Source organism: Eleutherodactylus coqui, chromosome 8, assembly GCF_035609145.1.
Source record: "Eleutherodactylus coqui strain aEleCoq1 chromosome 8, aEleCoq1.hap1, whole genome shotgun sequence".
Lineage (NCBI taxonomy): Eukaryota > Metazoa > Chordata > Amphibia > Anura > Eleutherodactylidae > Eleutherodactylus > Eleutherodactylus coqui.
In genome coordinates, this window is record NC_089844.1 from 134,074,095 (window position 1) to 134,084,910 (window position 10,816).

Genomic DNA, 10,816 nt, shown 5'->3' on the forward strand with positions numbered 1-10,816 from the left:
CTGTCTAAACACAAGTTATGAAAAAAACACAATGAACTACCCCATAAGTGACAGATCGCTGGAATCATGATGTGTCACTAGAGAAGACCACATAAAGGACATGACAGCTTCCTGTTAAAGGGGTTTTGCAGTTAAGTACTATTGATGACCTATCATCAGGATAGGTCATCAATAGTTGATCGGCTGGGGTCCGCCAATCAGACCTCGACCAATCATCTGTGCAGGCCCATGCTGTCAGCGGCGCAATAGCACAGAAGTCAGAGTGGAAGCCTCCGCGTTGACCTCCGTGTAGTGGCTGGCGCTTGTAATTGCACGGCTCACATTGAAATCAACCACGAGCTGTGCTTGTAGTTACAAGCGCCGGACACTACATGGGAGGTCAACACGGAGACTTCCACTCCATAAGCACAGAGGTCAGAGCGGAAACCTCTGTGCCAACCTCCTTATAGTGGCCGACGCTTGTATCTGCAGGCACGGCTCCCATTGATTTAGAGTCTGAGCGACGGACCCCAGCCGATCAACTATTGACTTAACTGGAAAACCCCTTTAAGGATCCATAGATGTTGTATATTGAATGACCAATCTGCCATACTTCTTTTTAGGATAGATTTGATGATACTAGCTCAGCATATAAGCAGTGCTGTATTCATCATATACCACTATTTATACTGGCTGTTAAATAATAGAATTGTGTATATTGTGTACTGTCTATGTCAAAGGTCCATGAGGATAATTTTACACATAAGCTGAAATGCTGCAGCAATGCACAGTACAATGTAAGTGAATGGGGTTTTACCAAATCCCATTCCCTTACAGTGAAGAATAAATGCAGCAGGATATTGTCATGCTGTGGACAGATTTTCACCACAGAATGGTTTGGAAAAGAGAGGAGTTTTCCAGCAACCCCACAGATCCCATTCTCCTTAGGAAATATTCACATGGTCGAGAGCGAGTTGCGCCCGAGATTCTCGGCTGTAATTCGCACAGCACATAGACACACCATTCGTGTGCTGTCTGATGAACGGGACACCACAGATTACATGTCCTTTTCTCATCTGAGACTCGCACAAGAATCATGTAGCGATTTTTCAAACTCAGACTATCGGTCCGAGCGAAAAGTTGCTCATGTGAATGAACCTATTCCAATGAATAGATTATTTTTTTCGTGCAAATTTTGTCCGACTCGGACACAGACTTAACTCGCACAGATTTTTGGGACCCCCTCCGATCCTGAAAATGGAGTTTCTGAAGGCCCGTGTATGAATGTAGCAGATGTCATGCATGTGCACCGCTGTCCATTCATTTCAATAGGAGAGCTGGGAATCGCCTAATACAAGTGCTGGGCAATCTGTGGCGCTCCCCACTGAACTGAATGGACTAACAAGGTGCATTCATGACCTCCGTTCCATTCATGAAGGGACCTTTGGGATCCCCGTTCTCAGGATCAGCAGGAATCCCAGAGATCGAACTGCACCGATCATATAAATATCCCTTATCCTATGCATAGGGAATAACTTTGTATCTTGGCATAACCCCTATAAAGTCGCTGTACATCTTTGAAACCTTTCATATGACATCTAAAATTAAAAGAAATGAAGTGACTTTGCAAATATTCTTGATTATAAATCTATCGTTTTGTGTATACAGCTCCTGTTCAGGTTTATGTGTCGTTATGGTTACATACTACAAGCATAGTATTCTGATCCTACATGTATAAATACAGAATGGTTGGTAGTTGGAAATGCCATCATGCAGTTTTTAAGAATAACGTGCATAATTATTCTATATGAATGAATGTTGAGAACGCTTGTTCATTCACGAGATCAGTGGTGCCACATGAATGTTCATTATGGACAAATTGCCTAATAAAAAGTTTAAAAAATTCGGACGTGTTTCTGTAGTTAAAGTTGTGTATTGTTTTATTACCTGTTCCCCCCCTCCCGCAGTCGTCCTTTGCATCCATTATTTAGGTGTATTTTATATTATGGTTAGTGTTGAAAGTAATATATTTTTTTCTGAGAGATCAATTGTTAATTCTTTTCATGCAGGGCAGAATGTCATGATCCTGACCCCACCACTGCACATCCTGCTTAATGAGATGAGGTCCAGGTTTCCCTCCTCAAACATCTGCGTCAAAAGAGCCCAAACAACATTTCATGAACTTCAGGTAGGCCGACGAGAAGCAAACTCTCTTAAGAGTGGGTCACCAATCCATGACCCAAAGCTGGAGTATGACCTAGGCCAAAACGTGTAGGTCTTCATCAACATGTTTCAACCACCTCTAGCAGCTATTACGCCCCTTATACAAAATTCCAAGGAACAACTTGAGATGTAAATCTTCGAGTAATGCCATTGAGTGGGGCCAATAGAATGAAGCCCCTTTTACACAGCACGATCATTGTGCAGTGTGAATGCATGCATCTTTCCGTGCTTACTGTGAATGGAGGCGAGCGGGCCAGAACGATCTCCGGCTCGCTCCTACCCCATTCACTGACCGATGGTCACTCCTGTGTAAATGCAGAGGTTTAAGCCTCATAAAGATGTTACTACTTCCTCAGATGTAACTGATATGTCTCCAATATGGTTAGAAAATAGAGTCTTTAGAAAAATGGAAAATATGTTCAATGATTGAATTTGGAAAACTGGGAATGTAAGAATTTCATAAAGGGTTTTTTAAAAATAGTCCTAAAGAGGGTGGGTTGGCGGGTCTGAAAGTTAGAATTTCCTATGTAGCTGCACATTTGAAACATTTTAAATAAATTCGAGGTGAAATATATAAAACAATGGAAATTAAAATTGGGATCGCTGTACAAATAAAGATTATTATTAATTGGAGGCAGGAGCGTTGTGCAGAAAATCATCACTGATTTTAGTTCAGCTCTCCAGAACACGGATGGAGGTACACAGAGTTGTATGGTTAGGTTTCTCTCCTTTAATTTAATTTTTATGGAAGGCCGAAAATTTTAGATTAGTAAAGGGAAAACATGGATCGCACAGATTTGTACTGATGGAGATTTATTAGCGTTTGAAGAATTGTGAGTTATATCAGGTTTGATACAAAGAACGTTTTTCTGGGATCTTCAAATTAAAATATGGTACTTCCAAGATTAAAAATAAAGATTGTATATCGATCAAAAGGAAGTTTTATGATTAATAAGAAAGATTTTGAGGGGTTAATTTCAAAGATTTACACTTTACTTAGCTGTAGCAGTTACATACCGTCCATGTTCGTATCACCAGTAAGGCCATTGTACATGAGGCTGCCAACCAGCAGTGATGCATCCATGAACTGCACAGGACCGCTGCAGCTACATTTGGGACCAGAGCGTGTGCTGGACCTGGGAGCCATTTAAGGGGGTTTGTATAGCTCATTATTTTCCAAATTTTTTATGCCCCAGTAAACTTTTTAAAGTCTTGTTCATAGCACGGAAAGTGATAGCGAAATACTGGCTGTCTAATATAGTTCCTGCTATGAGACAGTGTGTGATTCAGGCTTCTAGATTCGAGAGTTTAGAACATTTGGGGTACAGGTTCCTGGGAAGATATGAAACATTTGAGAAGATGTGGAGGAAAAGGAAGTGTCAAGGAATAAGTTCAAAAGTTTTCTATTTTAGAAGTAAGGTATAGACATATTAAGTATTACAGCTTAGTCTTATTCAAGTGAGGGAAAGAACTGAAATACCAGACACAGCCTGTGGAGAAGAATGGCGCTCTTCCAGGTGGGACAAAAAAACTGATCATTTTTTTTCCTCATCTCAACTACTTTAAATAACCAAATCAACAGGAGAAGCAGTTGGTGATAAAGGTAATGGAGCAGATGAATGAAGGACATGGTCATACCAAGTCCTCCAGAACAAGAGATGCTCTTTGCAGCAGATCTTTTCTCTGGGGGTACCTCTAGAAGTCCATATGCCCGAAAAGCTTTAGTTCAGACAATGTATTTTCAGTGCTGTATGGACATTGGATCCCAGCATCATGCAAGCAATAGATGGCACCTCATGACTTGAGGTCATTGATCTTTATGGCCATTGCTTCTGGTGAAATGAGGCACAACACATACTTGTAAGGTTCCTTCCCCATTATCCTGTAATAAAATATGCGTTGCCATTTTTGCCAACTTGCCACTTTATTCTTCTGGCAATCAACCAATGCTAAAAAGTTTGACTGAGTCTTGAGCTGGGCATTCAGTCATTCCGGTTAACTGATGGCAGTAACTACTTGGACGGGACTGAATTCAATTCCGATAATTGAGGCTCTCCCTTGCTGGTAAAAGTCTCTTAATTAAAGCAAAGCGATCTATTTATAAGGAATTTCCACTTTGCAGTGGACGCAACTTCATATTACAAGACATCAGCTCCACGTCAGTTCTGTAGTTTGCTTGTCAGTCCCAAATGTTGTACTTTATACACATGTATGTGAATAGTTCCTCCATCAAATAGTTTTAAATGTAACTTTTGTGAAGTTATTTGCCCGCGTTACTTGGGTTTATACTGAATTGTATAAATATCAACTGCATCATAACTTACTGCAATACTGTGTGCATGTGGTCCTGACCCGAAAGGACCTTTGAAGTAGAACATTTCACACTAATGACTCCTTTCTGAAATACAGCAACTTTTAGAAGGGAACGAGTAAAAACCTCAATGCTAAAACACAAAAAGTGATCTACCTGACTTATCCCTCGGGAAAGCACATACTACTACACTCGTTAAATAGCAGAAGCTGCTAGGAAACAGCTCCCCCTGGTGGACACTTTCATGTTCTTAGCCCTCTATCTTCTGTCTTGAGATTGTTATTTCTATGTGTAGCAGAGAGGAAAGCCTTTGTCCACACAGCCTGTACTACAACTTCAAGCACTGCGCAGAATATTGTCTTATAGATACTCACAAGTAACATCAATTACCAATTATAGTTCACTCCCATACATTTACATATCAAGTGTGTGAACTGGCATTTCTTCGCCCATTGCAGATGCTATATTGAAAAATGGGTTTACATCTAAAGTACCAATGCTTGTTACTCAGGGCTGCTTTGCATTGGTGGAGAAAGCAGCCAGGAGAACACTTGAGACCCGTTCACATAGGATTTGTTGGGCACTTATAAGGACACATGAAGACGTAAGCTGCATTACAATTAGTTCATGTACCTGCTACATGGTAATAATAGATTTGCAGTGCTTTTGTGTCACGGGTAAGTAGAGGGTTAGTCAGTAGCCCAATTAGTTAAGGAAATGCGTAGAAATGCCAGGATCAAAAAGCTCTATTTGCCTCTGCAAAAAAAAAGAATCGGAGACACCGAAAGGTAGAAAATGGGCCAATAGCGGTGTATAGGCATTCTACTACAAATCCATGCCACACACATCTGTAAGGTGCACGTAGGGGAATGCCTCTGAAATTGTGGAATGTTTGGATTAAATATCTTAATCCACCTAAAATTCTTGAGACACGTCTTAAATTTTTCACTCTGACTTGTAAAGAATTGTCTAATAGGTATGATGGATGGATCTATGATTTTGCCCTAATGTATCAATCCCAATGGCCAGTGTTTTGCAGAGACAACTAAAATGTAATCATTCTGTTAACAGGAGTACACATAGTTAGAAATGTAGCTCCTGCACATACATAGTAGGGTTGAAAAATGCCCAATCAGGAGTAGTATGACAAAAACATTCATACAATCTGAGAGTACCATTGCAATATACTAATTCCTGGGTCAGAGAAAAAGTGGCAGTACCAGCCGAATGCAAAATGTATGGCGCATATACGCCTATGAAATAGACCTGCTCTGTAGGAATTTGTTAGCATTGGGCAGGTGCTCAAGCAGGCACAGTAGTAGTTCAGCTGCTGCGGTGTAAATGGAAAATGACAAGCAGCGTACAAACATAACAAGCTGGGTTATTGGCAGCGCCAAGCAAAAACTGCATTGTAATTTCATTGAAGTTTGATAGAAGATTTCAATTTCTGTAGGCCGTATTATTATTAATGTGCAATAAATTGGAATTTTCTTCCATAAGGATTACTTTTCTAAACATTTTTCCTATAAGATGATTAGATCTTTGTTCAAAGGGGTTTGGTAAATGCTCTTGTATCTATAGCTTGCATTTAATTGGCCAGGCTAAAACCTATTAACACTACATAGAACAGAGAATAAAATCTATCTATCCTCTCAAGATGTAAAATCAGACATTTCTTTCTGGCCTCCAGTCTCCTATAAACTACACAGAAATTTCAATTCCGCCTTTTGCCTTCCAAGTTCAGTCCATTATCTGGTTTACTATTTATCCACACTAATTTATAGACATGTCATCAATTCTCAGAATTGATAATTAGCAGCTCAATAGCAGGAACTGAAACAGCATATTGTATCAGAAGGAAATGTTTCAAAGAGTAATTTTATATATAATGATGAATGAACAGGATGCAAACTACCAATACAGAATAACTAATATTAAGGCGCAATCTCATTTAGATGCAATGACAGAGATTTTCCCCAATGAAGAACATCAGTATTGTTAGATCTGAAGTCTCCTATTTGGAATCCCCCGTAGATATTGCGTGACGGTAAGATCCCATTTCTAGACGCCATTCATTACATGGGAGCTATTGGCTCAGTGCCCGACAAAAAATGTTATATACAATTCCAATTAAAAAAAAAAAAAATTACGAGGAAAAAAAAAAAAGTTTAATAACAGTTGTCTGAGATGAATGATAAGAATGCTGCAAGACTAACGGAGAAAGTCACAGATTTTGGGGGTGGTAATATAACAACTAGGCAAAAAAAATGATAAAGAAAAAAAACAAAAATCCAGCTACAAGTCAATATAATATGCATGATCATTTTACTAGACCTTACATTGTCTTTAGTCTACAGTGTGAAAAATAGGAAATTGGGGCGGCATTAGATCAGCAACTTACAATCTGAAGATAGCAGGAATATTCTGGATAGCAAATCTTCGGTTCCGATATGGAGTTAGTATCCACACATTATGGTACCGACCACTTCCAACAGCGTTTTCCAGGAATTGGCGCAAAAATACGAGGTCCTGATTTCACCAGCTAAATTTCTCCCAGCAAGGTTGCAATCTCCAAGTGAGGAGAAAAGACTTGGGGGGGTAAAAAAAATTTGAAATAAAAAAGGAAAAGCGGAAAAGGGAGTAAAATACAAAAAAGAAATGGAAGGTGAGAAATAATGGTGAAGAATAAGAATAATGCTGAAGTTTCAGGAATCTCCTTAAGGTATGAGAGGAGCAGGCTGGTTGATGCTGTGCTATACAGAGCAGACTGAGATGTGCTACATACTGGAGCAGTGTGCTTCCTCTCCTCTACCACTTCAAGGCAATACACTTTGCTTTGGCTATTCCTCCCCCCTCCCACTTCTAAGTATCACTCCTTCCGAGGCTCTCCGGTGTGAAAGGAGGGGGGTCCCAGTAAGTAATGTGTGTGCGTATGTCTCAGACACTAGTGATGGGGAGAGTAAGTGATGAGGACACAACACAAGAATGAAGTCATGACACAGAGACAGGAATTCCAAATTTTCCATTGTATTTCATTCCGCTGCTGCATTGTGAATTTTCTATTTTTTTTTTTTTTTGTTGTTTTCCTTTTCTGCGGTCTTTTCATTCTGTCTCTGGTATTTATCATCACTTTATACCAGTCATCGTTTAGGATATAGTAGAAAGAGTTGTTTGCTTAGTAATACGTTAAAGGGGTTGTACCAGAATTACAAGGTATTCCCTATTCGTGTCCCCCTCTGCCTGTCACTGTAGGGTCACTTCACCCCCCTGCAGTGATGTCAGAATGAATGGAGTGCTGGCCGAGCGTGCATTTCAATGGGGCTTGCCGCTCAGCTATCTCCGGCAGCCCTATTCAAAATGAATGGAAGGGCAGCGCGCTTGTGCAACCAGCGCTCCATTCAGTTTCCTCCTCACTGCAGGGGGTACAGTAAGCCCACAGTGAGGAAGACAGGGGGGCATAGGACCCCAATCCTCAGGATCGGTGGGGGTCTCAGCGGTGAGGCTCTCACCCATCAGCAAGTCACCCCCTATCCTGTGGATAGGGGATAACTTGTGATTCTTGCACAACCCCTTGAAATACAATGGGTTGGTTAAAATGTTTTCTCTGTATGTGGTAAAATATATGTAATATGAGCAGAGGAATTGATAGGCTTTTTTTCACATGGAGCAAAATTTCAGTTCACTGCCCTATAGCTGTATATAAGTACCCTTGCCCATGCAGAGTAGCTTGTTGGCCCTCCTTGATTTCAAGCACTTGGGGCATGTGCCTCAGCAGCCTTTACGTCTGGGTGTGCCCCTAATTGTGGGCCAGATGGACCAGTAATTATTAGTATTGTCATACTGTATAGAACAGTGTGGTACAAAGGGAGGACAATACAAGAGCTGTTAGAAATCACAAGCGTTGATATCTACAATATTCCTAATGTTATACCACTGGTATATATATGGTCTATATAATGTACTGGTGTATATGAAAAAAAAGGCTATTAACACCAGTGGTACAGCGGGAAATCTGTGTCCTTATGGGGTTTAATTAAAATACAGAATTTATTGTAGCATAAGTAGACACCAAAACTAACGGTCAGCTAAAATAAAAAAGGCTCAAAGTTTGTTGTTGGAGTTGTCCAGCTTTAAACTATTGATGGCCTATCCTCAACACAGTCCATCAATAGCAGATCCCCGCTTATCATATGTTCATTGGGCCAGTGCAATTGGTCACAGAGGGGATTTTTCCAGTGGCCTGGCTTGGTGTTATAGGCAAAGTTCTTATTAAAGTGAATGAACTTTACGTGTAATACTAAGCCGGGCCACTGCAGCAGTAACAGAGCCATCTGCTGCAAAAATCTGCACAGTGTATGAGTGCTCCGGCCAGAAGCACAGCTGACCAGCAGGGATCTTGGTCAGCAGACCTCCACTGATCTATTGCTGACATATCCTGAGGATAGGCCATCGGTAGTTTAAAGCTGGACAACCCTTTTAAAGTAATTGTGTCTGCATGGAAGAGAGTAAAACTACTGATGATCTATTCTCAAAATGGGTAATCAATAGTTGGTTGAATGGGGTCTGCTGCTTGGTACTCCGGCTGATCAGCTGATCGGGCGCTCGCTGTCATCACTGCAAGACACAGGGGAAGGAACAGAAACTGGATGGCATTGGTAATTGCATGCTTGGGTCTAATTAATTTCAGTTACAAATGCTGGCCACTACATAGAGGTCGGAGCAACGGATTCAACTCTGACTCTGTGTCTTGCAGCGCTGACAGCAGGCGCCCGTTCAGCTGATTGTCTCGGGTCCCAAGCAGAGGACCCCCAGCCATCAACTATTGATGACCTAACCTGACAATAGGCTATCAGTAGTATGTTCCTAAAAAACCCCTTTAAATAATAAATCCACCGCTATGTATGTGGTAAAATAGCCGCGTACCTCTGCCTCCAGGTTTCAACACGACTCAAATCTCTTGCGAAACCGAGCTTTTCATTGCAGTCTACTTCTCTTAGTGTTCCCGATGACATTGAAGCACTCTCTTCACATTCAGTGGCTGTCTATACGGGCGCAGTACGCCAATGACTGATTGCAGCCAGCTCACCAGAGGAGAAAACTTTGGATTTTCAATTATCAGCTTGTTACCATTTTATAGCTTCTATCTCACATTAAATAGAGGTCTGTGAATGAAATCCATTATTGATCCCGCAGCTAAGAATATATTTCCTAATAAAGAGTAGTAAAGTGCTATATAAATCTATATTCAAGACCAAATGCTTTTTCCGACTACAAATTAGCCCCCTGCTGTCAATTTATTTTACAAAACCACAAATACTTGGAGGTGTTTAAGTGCTTTCAGATACCAACCGCCTTTAAATGTAATAATGGCCTTTTCTGCGAAAGCCATTGTAAGTAAGACCGGTCTGGAAGGCTAAATCGCAGCTCCACCTTACTTCTATTTATACAGGGAGAAATATGTGGCCAAACTTATCTCATACATTGTGGTGTGGAAGAAAAGTCATCAAAACTGTGCCAGACCCCATAATAAGGGTCTCCAACCTTTGACACTCCATCTGTTACACAGCTACAACTTCCAGCAGGATCTGACAGCCGTTATGGTCGGAGTTGTAGTTTTGCAAAGACTGGAGACAAGCGCCGCTACATGAAAATGGAGGCGTCTGACTTGTACGGTAGATTTTCTGTGCTAGGTGTCCTCTAGTTAGTCAGGGTCTCTCACAAAAGAAGATACAATCCATAAGACATAAAGGTCAAAGGGAAAGTATCACTTTTTTTTTTTTAATTGATATTAGTTGGTGATTTTTCCATGATCAGCATGTGACCGCCAAAACCTGTGATCGACTGAGCGGTCAGGGGGAATAATGAATGATATGTGCCTGCCGCAGCTTCCTCTGCAGTGGGTGGCGTGCACTTAAAGGGCTTGTACCAAGATTACAAATTATTCGCTATCCACAGGATAGGTAATAACTTGTTGATTGGTGGGGGGGTCTCACTGTTGAGATCCCCGGTGGTCACATGTCCTGCTCTGATGTCACTGCAGGGGGTTGCTTCTTCCTCTGCGGTGACATCAAAATAAATGGAGTGCTGACTGGGCATGCACGGTTGGTGGTCCATTTATTTCAGTGGGATTGACAGAAATACACAAGTGGGTACTGCTTGGCTATCATTGCAGTCCCATTATAATTGAATTGAGTGCTAGTGCGGTTGCGCAACCAGCATTCCATCCATTCTCCTTTTCACCCCTGTTCTTGACACCCCCAATGATCAGCAAGCTATCCCCTATCCTGTGGATAGAAGACAGCT

At 41.2% G+C, this 10,816-nt stretch overlaps 1 protein-coding gene across 1 annotated transcript in view; it reads right to left on the reverse strand.

Annotated features, from left to right (window-relative positions):
• The window catches only part of NTN3 (netrin 3), an 82,554-nt gene extending 75,249 nt beyond the window's left edge, over nt 1-7,305 (reverse strand). Inside the window, exon 1 of the mRNA XM_066576442.1 lies at nt 6,915-7,305. The gene's annotated coding sequence lies outside the window, so the exon portion shown is untranslated. The remainder of the gene's footprint in view (nt 1-6,914) is intronic.
• Nucleotides 7,306-10,816: the final 3,511 nt, after the last annotated feature.